This window comes from Acinonyx jubatus, chromosome A1, assembly GCF_027475565.1.
Source record: "Acinonyx jubatus isolate Ajub_Pintada_27869175 chromosome A1, VMU_Ajub_asm_v1.0, whole genome shotgun sequence".
NCBI classification, from domain to species: domain Eukaryota; kingdom Metazoa; phylum Chordata; class Mammalia; order Carnivora; family Felidae; genus Acinonyx; species Acinonyx jubatus.
This window is the reverse complement of record NC_069380.1, coordinates 155,911,558-155,925,462: the sequence shown is the minus strand read 5'-3', so window position 1 is coordinate 155,925,462 and position 13,905 is coordinate 155,911,558. Positions and strand designations below refer to the sequence as shown.

Here is a 13,905-nt window from a genome sequence, read left to right as displayed (position 1 = left end):
CAAAAGTCACTTAGTGTTCTTCACTAGTTAAAATTATGGTTGTTATTAGATGTGTCAATAGATCTTATTGTTTAATATGTTATATCATACATAATATCAAATATATATTATAAATTGAAGAAATATTTTGATAACTATTTCAATCAACATAATTGGTTTCTTCTGTAACCCTATAGTTTTATCCAAAAAAACAAAAAGCACCCTTATTCTGGGAAAGGATCCACAAGTTTAACTGTCCAAGGGAATAACAATAGCACAAGAATGATTTAATAGTTTTGGAATAGCCAAATGTTTCTACAACACAATGTCAAAAAACTGAAACCAACCTAAATGCTTAATAACAGAAGATGGGTGAAATAAATTATGATACATACCTAGAGCAGAATAAGATGCAGTTACTCAACGTAATATTATAGAACACTGCTTAATGGCATATATGGGTAATTAACACAACATGTTATATAAAAGAAAAAGTTGTACATGTGATTATTTTTTTGTAAATCAAACACATATATAGTGTATTCTACTTATACTACACATATATAGAAAATGGGTGTCAAGACACACAAAAAAAATGCAAAGGGTTATTTACAGATGGTGGGCATTATCAGTAATCTTTCTATTCTTCTCATTTGTGAAAATTTTCTATCAACTTATAATTATTTTTGCAAGAAAAATAAATAAAAATTATCTTTCAAAGAAATGAAGTCCTGAGAAACAATCCAAATGAAATGTTAATTTCTACCTTTGATCGGCTGTACATTCATTCATTCAGCAAATAAACTTCAGCTCAGTGGTTAATGTTACAGAATGAATTAATGTTATCTACAGGATCCATTATCATAATGAAAAAAAATCTACTGATTTTCATACAAATCATTTAGCAGCTGAACCAGTAAAAATTTTAATTAATTTAATTAAATTTAATAAATTTATAAATAATATTAATTTATAATATAATATAATAATAATATATAATATAAATTTAAATTAATTTAATGATTTATTAATTTTCTAGGCTGTGGGACCTAAAGTCCAGTCTGTCTTTAGCACAAGTATCAGATATTCATTTCTTTCAAAATTGTGTCCTACCTACCAATAAATAATTTTGTCTTCAGAAAATCCTTTCTGTTTTGTTTTGTTTTTGTTGATTTGAGATTTTGTTTTTCAAGTTTCCTATAACAAATAAAAATAAATTTAGATTCTCATCATACAAATCCTATTAAAAAATAAGCATATTTTATAACAACATATGTTTCTGAATTCACAAGGCCCACAACAAAAACTTCTCGTTTTCATAATTGTGCCATACTTTAAAATTTTGAGTAATTCTGAATCTTACTGTCACTGGAAAAGATATTCAGTTATTTTATTTTTATATCTGGGTGTTAGGAATTCCAAAATGCTACTGAAATAAATATGCCTATCATATTCCTTATATATTAACATTTTGCTAACATGTTATATGATAACATTAGCTGGGAAAAATATACTAAGTTTTAAAAATGCTCCTAAATACAGGTTTAAACCTTTACTAAAGGTTTAAAATACAACTCTTCTAAAATTGGACATTGATCTAACATGAAAGATGTGAATATAAAGTAATTGGCCTGATATTATTGTTTTTGTTCATAAAAGCACCAGAATTTACATAAGAAATGATGTCATCCCCTCTGAGTAGTCACCTTGGGAGACCACACGCTAACTTCCTTGACATTTGCCTTTGCACACAACAATTTTAGCATCTTTCTTTTGGACTTATCTTTAGTCTGTTCCTTTTTTATTTTAAAGAAATGTCTTCAAAGGCAGCCAAATTTTGTCTTTTAAAGTTGGATGTGATCTTCATCGATAGCTAAAAGTAATCTAGGAAATGGGGCCCTGGATGTACCAGCTAGAATGAAGTAGATATGAAAGAAGGATTGAGGAAACACAGTGTGACACTTTATGTTAGGGGTGATATTCCAAGTATCCAACAAAAGGTATTTCAGGACACAGGCCAATCAAAACAGATGTTACTGGAGCAAGGTCCTGGAGTACCCTAACCAAGATCCAGATAGTAACTTTTTAGTAGCTGGGTTGTGCATTGCTCTAAAGAGTCCTGGAAGACAAAATGTAGCAGTGGGGATAAGTGGGCATTTGGGAGTTTCTGAGCTGTGGAATTTACCAGCCAACAAAGATATTTAAGGTATTTTAATGTCCACTGAATATTCCAAAAAGTGAAGAGGCCAGTGATGTTTCTGTGTGTCTGGGGCATTGACTCTGAAGGCACTACCCAAGTGTTGTTTGAAGGTGTTGAGAGCAATAGTATTGGAATAAATGTGCAGGAAACCAGGATAACTATTTTGAAGGGCATTGCTTATCTGAATATTTAGAGTCTCTAAATTCTTTAGAACAGGCACCATGTCTTTTTCACTTTTTCTCCCTATAACCTAACATATTAGCTTGGCATATAGTGGTTGCTTAATAAATATGTGTTGAGTGAATGGCATGTTTGTTAAAGAAAAATAAGTTCAAAATAATATCTCCTATTTAAGACCTTTTACAATTTTTCTTTTTTAAACCTGTAAACTCTTCATTCTATTAGAGATAACTCTTTTTTGTTTGTTTATTTATTTACTTATTTTGAGAGAGGGCGAGTGAGTGGGGAGGGGCAGAGAGGGAGAGGGAGAATGCCAAGCACAGAGCCAAACGTGGGGTTCAATCCCACGAACCACAAGATCATGACATGAGCCAAAATCAAGAGTTAGACGCTTAACCAACTGAGCCGCCCAAGCGCCCCTATTGGAGATAATTCTACAAATTGCTTTAAAGAGAGAAATCTATCAATATTTATTTCTGACTCAAAATACTTTGGATAGCTGCCTAATTCTCTCTGGAAAGCAGTCCTTTTTATTGCTCCTCTAATTTTTCACATGAGTTTAAAAGCCACAGGTAAATGGGAACCTGTCTCTAACTTCTTGACCTTCCTATCATTTCTAGACACAAAGAATTTTCCTTTTAGCAGATAGGACTTGAGGCTTTCTCAAGGCTAGAGTTGCTATACCATGCTGTCAAATATTTACAAGGCTATGGGTATCTCGTATTATGTACTTAATGCATCATTTACTTCTCCTAACATCCCCTTTTATAGCTGAGAAAACTGGGTTCTGGAGGACCTAAGCAACTTCCCCACATTTGCACAGTTAGTAAGTGGTGAAGATACGTTCTGAATTCAGGCAACTTGATTCCAGAATTGAGCACCCTTGACCAACACAATATAAGAAGGAACAAAAGCTTATTTACCATTAATCAACATGGTAGAAATTGAAGGATTTCCCATACCTTAGAGCTCTCATTACATTGACTCAAAAAAAGGAGGTTTAGGAAGGGAGATTTCATTTTACATACATTTTATAAGTGATACTGAACACATATGATGTTGAGGAACTGTTCTAGGTTCTAGGAGGGCAGGAAAGAGACCCAGTCTCTTACTGGTTTTAAATATAGTACCTAGAAACTTACTCAAGTCTTCTAGGGCTACTTTTTTCATTACTCCAAATGGGGAGGGAAAAAAAAAAAACTGAACTCCTGTGTTCAGTTTGAATTTTGGATCCTAAGCAATAATCATCCTTGATGAATTGCATAATAGACATATCTCTAGAGGGGAGGACATCTACTGTTTTCTTCCTTCTGGATTCCCTGGGTGAATATCTGATCACCTTTGACACCCTATGCTTATGACAATAGCAACAGAGGAAGGAGGAGGTGGAGGTCACAGTGAAACATATAGACTGTGTGGAACACAGGTACCATATGATCATTCCGTTAATGTGGGCAGCATTTTTCTGTTACTCTGGGATTACCCTGTATAATGATGGTATTCAGAGTCAGTTCCCCACAGGCTAATTATTTCATATATGAATTTTAGGTTTTAGGAGGCATTTCAAGTTATACAGTGGCCTTATGTATTATCATAATTTGGAATAATAGAAACATTAACTTTGTACCTTCCTTGAACAATTAAGCTGTACTTTAAAGGGAGGTTAATAAATAACCAACGAGAATGCTACTAAAGAACTAAACCATGAATAGTAACCTGTACTAAATGCCTTAAGCAAGCTGAAAAATATAAGAAAACCCTTTTTATTTTATTTTTTTAAAATGTTTTTATTTATTTTTGAGACAGAGAGAGACAGAGCATGAGCAGGGGATGGTCAGAGAGAGAGGGAAACACAGAATCCCAAGCAGGCTCCAGGCTCTGTGCTGACAGGTCAGAGCCCAAGACTGGGCTCGAACCCACAGACTGTGAGATCATGACCTGAGCCGAAGTCGGACGCTCAACCGACTGAGCCACCCAGGCACCCCAAGAAAACCCTTTTTAACCATAAAGTATCTAAGATGTGCTGTAAGATTGGTCTTTTTTTTTTAATGTTTATTTATTTTTGAGACAGAGAGAGACACAGCATGAGCAGGGAAGGGGCAGAGAAAGAGGGAGACACAGAATGTGAAGCAGGCTCCAGGCTCTGAGCTGTCAGCACAGAGCCCAACGCAGGGCTCGAACCCACGAACTGCGAGATCGTGACCTGAGCGGAAGTCGGACGCTTAACCGACTGAGCCACCCAGGCGCCTCTAAGATTGGTCTTTTATAAGTGGAGTTGGTGACTCCATCTCATGTCTGCCCTAAGATTTCAAGGTAAAATAAGAGTTACTAACAACAACAAAACAGTTCTTTTCCATTTTCCTCTAAAACCCAAAATTATCAATATTAAAGTCATCCTAATGTTCTCAATTATTTATTTTTAATTATTTTTTATTCTATGATGAATAGTCTTAGGTGTCCGCTCAGGTCATGATCTCACAGTTCCAGTTCATGAGTTTGAGCCCCGCATTGGGCTCTATGCTGACAGCTCAGAGCCTAGAGCCTGCTTCAGATTCTCTGTTTCCCTGTCTCTCTCTCTGCCCCTCCCCTGCTTACACTGTCTCTCTCTCTCTCTCTCTTTCTCTCTCAAAAATAAAATAAGACATTAAAAAAAGATCAGACAAATACATAGGTAAATCATAATCAGGATATTTCTTTCTTTCACCTGAAGAGTTGATCTGTGGTAAACTAAAATTTTCTTTGGGAGAGATCATGTTTAAGTGACATTATATCACTATGATGTGAAAGAGTGCTTGACTAACAGCATATTTATCTATAAAATAAAAAGTGAGATATGCCAGCCTTTTCTGAGAGCCAAACGTGCCAGAACTTTCCCTTGTTCTAATTTTGGCCCAAGAACAAACAAGAACCTTTAAAAAGCACCAAAAGCTTTGTCTTTCAAAAGCAAAATGCTGAGGTACATCCATCTTCTACCTTCTGGGAGATAAATCATGTTTAAATCTAATATTTGAAAGAAACCTCTCCCTCACACTCTTATTATACTGCAAGGCAAATAATCAAGTTAGTCATCCAGTAGTCACATAACCCATAAGAATAACATGTTAAAGGAGTTTTGTCAAAGGTATTAGAGAAAACCAGCCCGTTTGTCTCATGGATTGTTTTTGATTTTTCTGATCCTTTAAACTTCCTCTCCTGTGTTTCAGTCAGATCATCAGATCAATAATACCTGATGCTCAAACCTTGAGATTTCAGGCTCAGGAGTGATACAGCACATGCAAAATAGGCATTGCAACACACAATTGGGCTTTGCGGAAACTATGGTGTAATATCCTGAAAAAAATAGTTTCAAGTCATAAAAATGCAGTGCACTGACCCCCTGGAGAGAATTGTGTCCACGGGTCCGGGAACGACGTCTGTTGTCCAACACCCTCACCCCACGTCTGAGCCCTTGTGCTCCATGTGGTTTTTCCCTCAGGGATCATTATTGGGTTTCATAATGATTAGTTTGTGTATGAAAAAGGAAAGCTCAAGACTATAATTTCATACATACTTAAAAAAAAGCGTATAAAGAAAATTCAGTAGTGAGACAAATAATCTCCTGGAGCCTGCTGTGACCAAAAGTCTACCTGCGAGAAGGCTGAGCTGATAAATGAGTGTCTCTACATGTATGGGGACAAACTACAGAGAGGAAAGCTTTGTGTCCCTTTGGCCTAGGGAGCTCTGCTCTCCTAGTTCCCCACCCTTTCAGACACAAGGAGAGCACCCACAGAGAAATGGAGAGCAGCTGTTACAGCAAATGAGTATTAGGGCCATCAGAATCAGAAATTTAGTGACAAAAATAGGGGGAATATTTCTTTTAATTTTGGCAACCACATACTTAAAGAAATACTTTTTGGTAAAGGTGTAAGTAAAGGGTAGATTGAGGAAAAGTGGAGCTGAAAGCAAGGCCTGGGGGTAAAAAGTGCATCAAGCAGAGAGGACCGGGAGGAGGAGGAGTTAAAGCCACATCAGGAGTTAGAGAGGCAGGTGCGCATACCTGGTAAAGGTTCTTCAGCCTTACACGTGCAAAGTATCCTTTCCCTGCAGATTCCCAAGTCATCTCACCTCGAGAGGAAGCATAACCTAGAGAGTAGAAAAACCTGGCTGTAAATCCTGGGTTAGCCCCTCACTCTCTGTGGGACACTGAGCCAATCACTTACTAGTTCTGCACCTTAGTTTCCTCATCTGTGAAGAGGAATAACTATAGGAGAATTAATCCAAGAAAATACCTGCAACATTGCTTGACACATAGCTTAAGAAATGTTAGATTTTATATTATATATATATTATATATATAATATATATTATATATTTTATATTCTATATTATATTGTATTCTATATTACATTATATTATATTATATTATATTATATTATATTATATTATATTATATTATATTATTATTTTACTATATTATCAACAGCCATGTCAATATAATTTCCCTTCCAAAACAAACGTGTTCAAAACACGTTGCATCCCCTCCAGCTGTACTTAAGATTTAACGAAAAGGAAAGGTAACTTCCTCTTTTTCCCTTCTTTTAGTAGAATAAACTAAGGAGTTTTCTATATTTTTATTTGTATTCATCTCTGTATTCCTCTACATACAAAAAGTAAATCCTTCAAAACAACAGCATAAACATTAACATCCTTGTGTCTCATAGAGTAGATAGCTTACTAGGGGAGAAGTAGGAGCCTGTGTTCATTGGGGAACAGAAAATTAAGTGGTAGAAACTGAGAAAGAGAAACCTGTGGAAAGAAGAAAGGAAATGGCAGAAACAACTGAAGATTGGTCTCTGGATTTTTACTGGGATGGATGCCATTTGCCTTGATAAACACCAAACTGTCCTGCCCAGTCATCTAACATAGTGAGTCTCAACTGAAGATGGTAGTAGGCTAAAAGCTGAGAAATGAAACTAGCAATAGTGCTGGACATATGATCATCAGCCTGAAAGATACAAGTTAAGGTTCAATCAGGTTGTAAAAGTCATATATGTGCCCTTCTTGACTGAGAATGTCTGTTGAAAAGGGTATATATGTGATTTTCATATACAACCCCTCAGTTGAAAGCTTTAACAAGCAGTCATCACCTTTAGACTGAACTAACACAACAGCCTTTGAGCTAGTCTTCCTCATTTCACTATTAACCTGACTGTGGTCCATTCTCTACACAGACCCTGAGTTATCTTTGTAAAATATGAAAGTATATCAATCTCTGATTAGAAACTCTCAGGCAATAAATTCAAATTCCTACCATAACCTGTGAGATCTTGCCTTCTCTGGCCCTTGTCTTCTTTGTAAACTTCTTTTGTACTATCCAAGTTTTCATTAAATAGTGCTACACTTGCATCTCAAGTCCCCTTTTTATTATGGCCTCAGTGCCTTTGCACTGGCTATTTTCTCTCCCTAGAGCTCTTCTCTCACAGCTGTTCACAGTGACCAAGTCACCGCAAATATCACTCCCATTTCCAAACTACTCCATCTAGAGAAGGGACCCCCAAAATTCTCTGATCCAATTTAAGTTTCTTTATAGCACTTGTCACTAGATAAACTTTTTATGTAATTTTCTGCAAGTTTATCTCTTTGTCCTTATCATAACACAGCATCATGAGAACAGGAATCTTGTTATATCCAACGTTGTGCCCGGAGTAAATTGTTAGCTTCCACTAGACTTTTGTTGAACACATAAATGAACAATATGCAAATAGAGCCTAGATGCTAAAAGAAGAAAAGGTACATGTGTCTATGAGAATATATTTCTAAAGGATTTAAAGATTCAAAAGATATTAGGAAAATGATATCTCAGGGATTAGACCTTCAAAAACTTTTGAGCAATGTTTATATATCCAATTGATTGATGGCCTCTGTCTAGTTTCTTATGCCTATAATTCAGGACCTAGCCTCCTGTCAACATTTGAAAGCCTTTTAGATAATCTATATGGAGAAGCTTGGGATAGAAACTCAACAAAGACAACAATCCAGATCAGAAGTGCAGACTCTAAAAACAAGTAAGAAGAACTTTGGGCCTGATAATTCTACTAAGACTCAATCTATAGCAGAATGAAATATTCATGAAAATAAAAAAATATTTTAAAAAAATGTCCAATGAAAATCCTTTTTCATAGAAATAAACATATATTTAATGCCATTTTAAGCTAACATGAGATTTGAGACTGGAAATAAGTCATTGATCTTGTAAATAAAAATTTTGGCACAAACACAGTATCTGTTTGGAAAGTTTACATATCTATATTTCATAATTAGGTTCATGACTTATTTTCCTCATGTGAGGCTAATTCCTCTTGTAAGCTCAAAGCAAATCTTGTTTTAAAAACAGGTCAGTGTTCTCAGTTTGCACTGATGTTCAGATAACTAGCTGTTTCAGACATAACTTTTAAGTAGCCAATAATAAAGTATGTGATATTAAGTGTATATTCAAATATTGATGCCATAACAAAATGCTAAGACTCTGGTGTTTACTTCATCTGATTGTTTTCTAAGGCTGTAGGCAATTTAACTCAGAATTTTCTGAGAGGCCTTTTAAACATGAAGATTCATGAACCCACTTCATAAAGTTTTGTTGCTATAGATCTGAGATCCAGGAATCTGTATTTGTTTAAAGGGCTTCCAAGGTGTTATGGAGACCTGCCAGGCTTAGAAAATAGTGATTTTAACCCAGCCTCCAACTAGGATGAGAACGCTTTCATACACATTCCTTGTTATTCAGATATGTTTTGAGTTCTTCCAGAATGGGCAATCTCATCTCCATGTAGTTGGTTCACCTTTATTGGAAAGGTCTGGTTGTCAGAAAGCTTTTGATTACATTAAACTGAAATGGGTCTGCCAGTGATTTCCTCACATAGGTCTACGGCTGCCCTCTAGCATAACAATGGTTATTATATACCAAAGCCCTTCATACATTTTAATATAGCTTTCAGGTCCACACAAGTTTTTCTTCTGCTGAACAATCAGCTTCCACAAACAATTACTCACAGATCCTTTATTATCCAAGGTACCCCTGTGTCCCCCACCATACCATCCATATTCTCTTTTCAGAGCCTTCTCCTCCACCACTGTCAGATCTAGAGTCCTTAAAACAACTATGAACCACTTGACCCTGCATAGCAATGCAGCAACATGTTACCAGAGATCATAGGGAACTGAAACATTTCTTATACTGTTGGTTCTCAAATGCTGATATACCAAATGATGCCACAATGTGAGGACATTGTTACCAGTCCTTGATGAAATGAGAAAAGTGACTAAGTTCATTTACTCTAAAAGACTGTACTTTTTTCTCATACTATATCCCGCTCCAATCCTTTTAAAATTTAATGTTTTTAATGGAACGATAAGGGTCATTGGTTGGTTGGCTGGTCTGTTCTACTAGAAAGTCAGCTATCCTAGGTTGATGAGCCCCATTTCTTTAAAAGTTGTATTGTCCATAAAGACCAAAATCTGGGAACCACTGCCCTAGCTTTGCCTCCCTTGGTGACATACTAGTAATCTCCAATCCAACTTTTGTTTCTAGAACACTAACCACATCACAAGCCACAGTGCCTCACAAATCATTAGATCATTAGAATCAATGGAGTTTTATGAAAACACAGATTTCCAGGGCACACCATCAGAAATTATGGTTCAGGAAGTCTGAGGCCCGGTATCTGCATTTTTAAAGGTCCCCAAATGATCCTGCTGATCATCTAGGATTAGAAAGCTCTTTCATGATGTGCATTTATTCAATGGCTCTTTTATATATTTATAACTTAATATCACCAGGAAGCAGGGTTGATTAGGAAAGCAGGAGTCTGGTCAAGTGTATTAAAGCAGCCAAGCAGATCTTGATATATAAATATTTAGCCTGCTCCCTCCTTAGGTATGAACACATCTGCAATCGTTATCCTTCCTTTCTTTTATAGCCTTTCCCTTATCAGGCCAGATTCTTTGGTTTAGGTTTAGACCTACTAGCTCTACCTTCCCAACTCCATCCAATAAACTGACCCAAACACCCTTGGGTCATATCAAGATTCCTACTAAAAAGTAGTGCCAAGAATTGGATATAATATTAATACATAATAGTCCCCTTAATATGGACTCTTAACCAAACTCTGTTAATATAGCTTCATATCACCTTAAGTTTTATAGAGGCAGCCACACACTAATGTTATTTAAGGTTTGGACCAATCCATACTATCTGGTTCCACCTGAATTCAAAGAAGTTCTCCTTCATTCATTACAACTGATGCTTACAAATACAACACTTCAAGTTATAAATTTTTATCACATTTCCTTCAGTATATTTTCAACAGATATCATTTTCAATTCTAATTTTACCATCCAACATATTCTCTTTTATAGAGAGCAATGGGTCTTATGTAAAGTTGAGAAATACAACATCTTAGCTGTCGTTCAAATAACTGATGACATGTTTTTCAACAGAGATAGCAGAAAATACAGTGAATCTTGTTGATTCTGCTTGGAAGTAGCAAATGTCACCCCTCACATTCCATTGACCACAGCAAGACACAGCCAAGCCTGACACTGATGGGGTGGGAATTTTTGAAAACTAGGGTCATATGTACCTTTCTCCATTCTTTTGAATTTTTTCCTCTGTTCTCCAAAATTTCTCAAAGAATATGGTAGCACTATGATGATATCAATGAGATTGTTTATTTCCTAAAACATAATTTGTCAGGATCTGGGGATTTGAATTCATCTAAAATATTTGTTATCATTAAACTCCTCTCATTGTATATATCATTGTATATATCAATGACCTCTTAATGCAATGGTCCCTCAATGGTACCAGCTTAAAGATCATTCTTCTTGGTATAGACAGAAGAAAAGCGGATGTGTAGTGTTTTCTTTTAACATGATACCATCATTCTCAAGCAATGGACCTATAATTTTCATCTATCTATTGCTCTGAAAATAGCACTAAAATTTGCTGCTGCTGTCTCTAGTGGTTTTTGTGAGCCTCAGCTAATCTTTGGCTTTAACTCTCTTGAAATTTTTATCCTAGTCCCTTGTATTCCCCTTAGTTATGCTCTCCCATCCACAATTTACACAGATATCATCCAGCTTTATCAGACAAGTTCTCTACCTGCAAATATGCCAGGTTCTCTACTGCCTCCCAATTTTCTTTCCATTGAGAAAATTTTGAATTATGTGGCCAGAATTTCATAATTCAACCTTCCTCATCACCATAGAATTACACTCATTTTTTGAGTCTCTTCTGGAAAATGTCTATTTTTTAAGAAAATATGTAATCAGATTTTATTTGATACTCCACCTTCATTCTATCAAGGGTTTTAATTTTTATTTTTTTCATCATGATAAGTGTACTCTATAATCCCCATCCCCTTCCCCCATGTTCCCACTCCCCTCCCCTCTGATAAACATCAGTTTGTTCTCTATAGTTAAAAATATGTTCCTTGGTTTCCCTCTCTCTTTCTCTCTCTCTCTCCCTCTCCCTTTTCCTTTGCTCATTTGTTTTGTTTCTTAAATTCCACTTATGAGTGAGGTCATATGGTATTTGTCTTTCTCTGAATGATTTATTTCACTTAGCATTATACTCTCTAGCTCTATCTATGTTGTTGCAAATGGCAAACTTTCATTCTTTTTTATGGCTAATAGTCCACTATATGTATATACCACTCTTCTTTATCCATTCATCTACCGAGGGACACTTGGGCTGCTTCCACAATTTGGCTATTGTAAATAATGCTGTATTTGGATGCATGTACCCCTTTGAATTACTGTTCTTGTATTTTTTGGGTAAATATCTAGTAGTGTAATTCCTACATAATAGGGTAGTTCTATTTTTAATTTTTTGAGGTTTTCTTAATGGCATGATACTAAGAGGCAATATAACATAAAGGTTAAGAACTCAGTCTCTGTGGTTGAAATTTGAATCTTGTTTTTGTTTGTTTGTTTGTTTGTTTTATTTTGTTTTACTTAAATCAACAAAGTCCTAGGAATATAAAACACAAAATCCTACGAATGAGTGAAATGAAGCACAGAAGACTGCAGTACAGAACAGAAGGGGACCACAGTGAAGGGCAGAGCCTAACTTTCAAAGGGAGTTGGGAAAGTCTCCCAGGTCAGAGCAAGCAGGTTATAGTGGTGACAGTAAAAACAGGGACATCACTGAAAGTCCTTCAATAGAGTAGCTGCACTAGTTGTCTCTCTCTCTCTCTCTCTCTCTCTCTCTCTCTCTCTGTCTCACACACACACACACACACACACACACACACACACACACACACCACAGCCCAGGATCTCTGCATGCACAATAAAAGGCAACACAGTGTTCATTCCTCCAAGATAAAAACAGTGCAGGCACCTAAAGGAATTGAGTAAGCTTCCTGGGAAAAGTACAGGCTGCTACTATGAGCTCTGATTTCCCAGTCCCTTACCTACTCACCCTTAGGCAAATCCTGCAGATAATAAACTCTACCTACAAACAAAGAGCCTTCAATTCAGAGAAGAGACATCATGAGGAAAGAAACTTACCTAAAGAGTAGCCAAGAAAACTTGCAACTCAGACCTGGAATAATCAACCTAAACATGTAGCCTAAAATAAGCACTAATAAGCAAGGACCACCAGACATATGAGGAAGACTAAGAGTATTAAAGAGAAAGATCTAGATAAAACCAGAGTTATAGACTCAGCAGAATATGGTGGACATGCAAGGAACTGAAAAAGTCTTTCTTTTTAAATTCTTATTAGAATATTGAGAAGTTTGTAAATGATGTCATAATCTTAAAAACAAGAACAACAATCTACAAAAATGGGAAAGATCACAGTAAGAACCAGCTCTTAAAAATTTTTTAAACATAAAAATCAAAAATTCATAAAAGAGCAGTACACATTTTTAAAATATCATAATATAGAATGAAAAAATAAAAAGATGAAACATATGACAGAGAAGATAAGAGACACAAAGTATCAATCCACAAAGTTCAATGTTCAGCAAAATAGGGGACCAGAAGGAGAATAAAGGAATTGGAAAAAAATAAATTATTAAATAAAAAGGAATGGGAGCACATAAGTGGCTCAGTCAACCAGTTAAGCCTGCAACTGTTGAATTTGGCTTAAGTCATGAGATCAAGCCCTGCATCAGACTCAGTGCAGAGCATAATGCCTGCTTGAGATTCTCTCTCTCTCCCTCCATCTGCCCCTACCCTCTCTCTCTCTCTCTCAAAATAAATAAATAAACTTTTTTTAAAAAAGGAATAAAATGCAGAAAGACACAAGACATCACACTGAAAAGGCCACTGAATATTTTCACCATCTTACATAGTATTGAATCAATAGATACATTTAAATTTGAGGGAACAAGAAATAAAACATACTACTATTGTAAATGAAAAAAGTAACAACAGAAAGCCTAAAATTAATAATATAATACCCAACATTGGGAGAAAGAATGGAAGAAAAGTTGAGTAGTGTTTCAACAAGTTAAATCTACAACATTCACAGCAGAAAATCACCAATAATAATTAAA

General features: G+C 35.7%; 1 long non-coding RNA gene across 4 annotated transcripts in view; it reads right to left on the bottom strand.

Moving 5' to 3' along the window:
* Nucleotides 1-13,905, bottom strand: part of LOC106969292 (uncharacterized) — a 172,283-nt gene that overhangs the window by 121,570 nt on the left and 36,808 nt on the right. For all 4 annotated transcript variants that reach the window (XR_008299795.1, XR_008299797.1, XR_008299796.1 and 1 more), the window contains exons 4-5: nucleotides 6,396-6,481; nucleotides 1,097-1,176 (exon numbers count right to left, since the gene is read on the bottom strand). This is a non-coding gene — a long non-coding RNA (uncharacterized LOC106969292). The remainder of the gene's footprint in view (nucleotides 1-1,096; nucleotides 1,177-6,395; nucleotides 6,482-13,905) is intronic.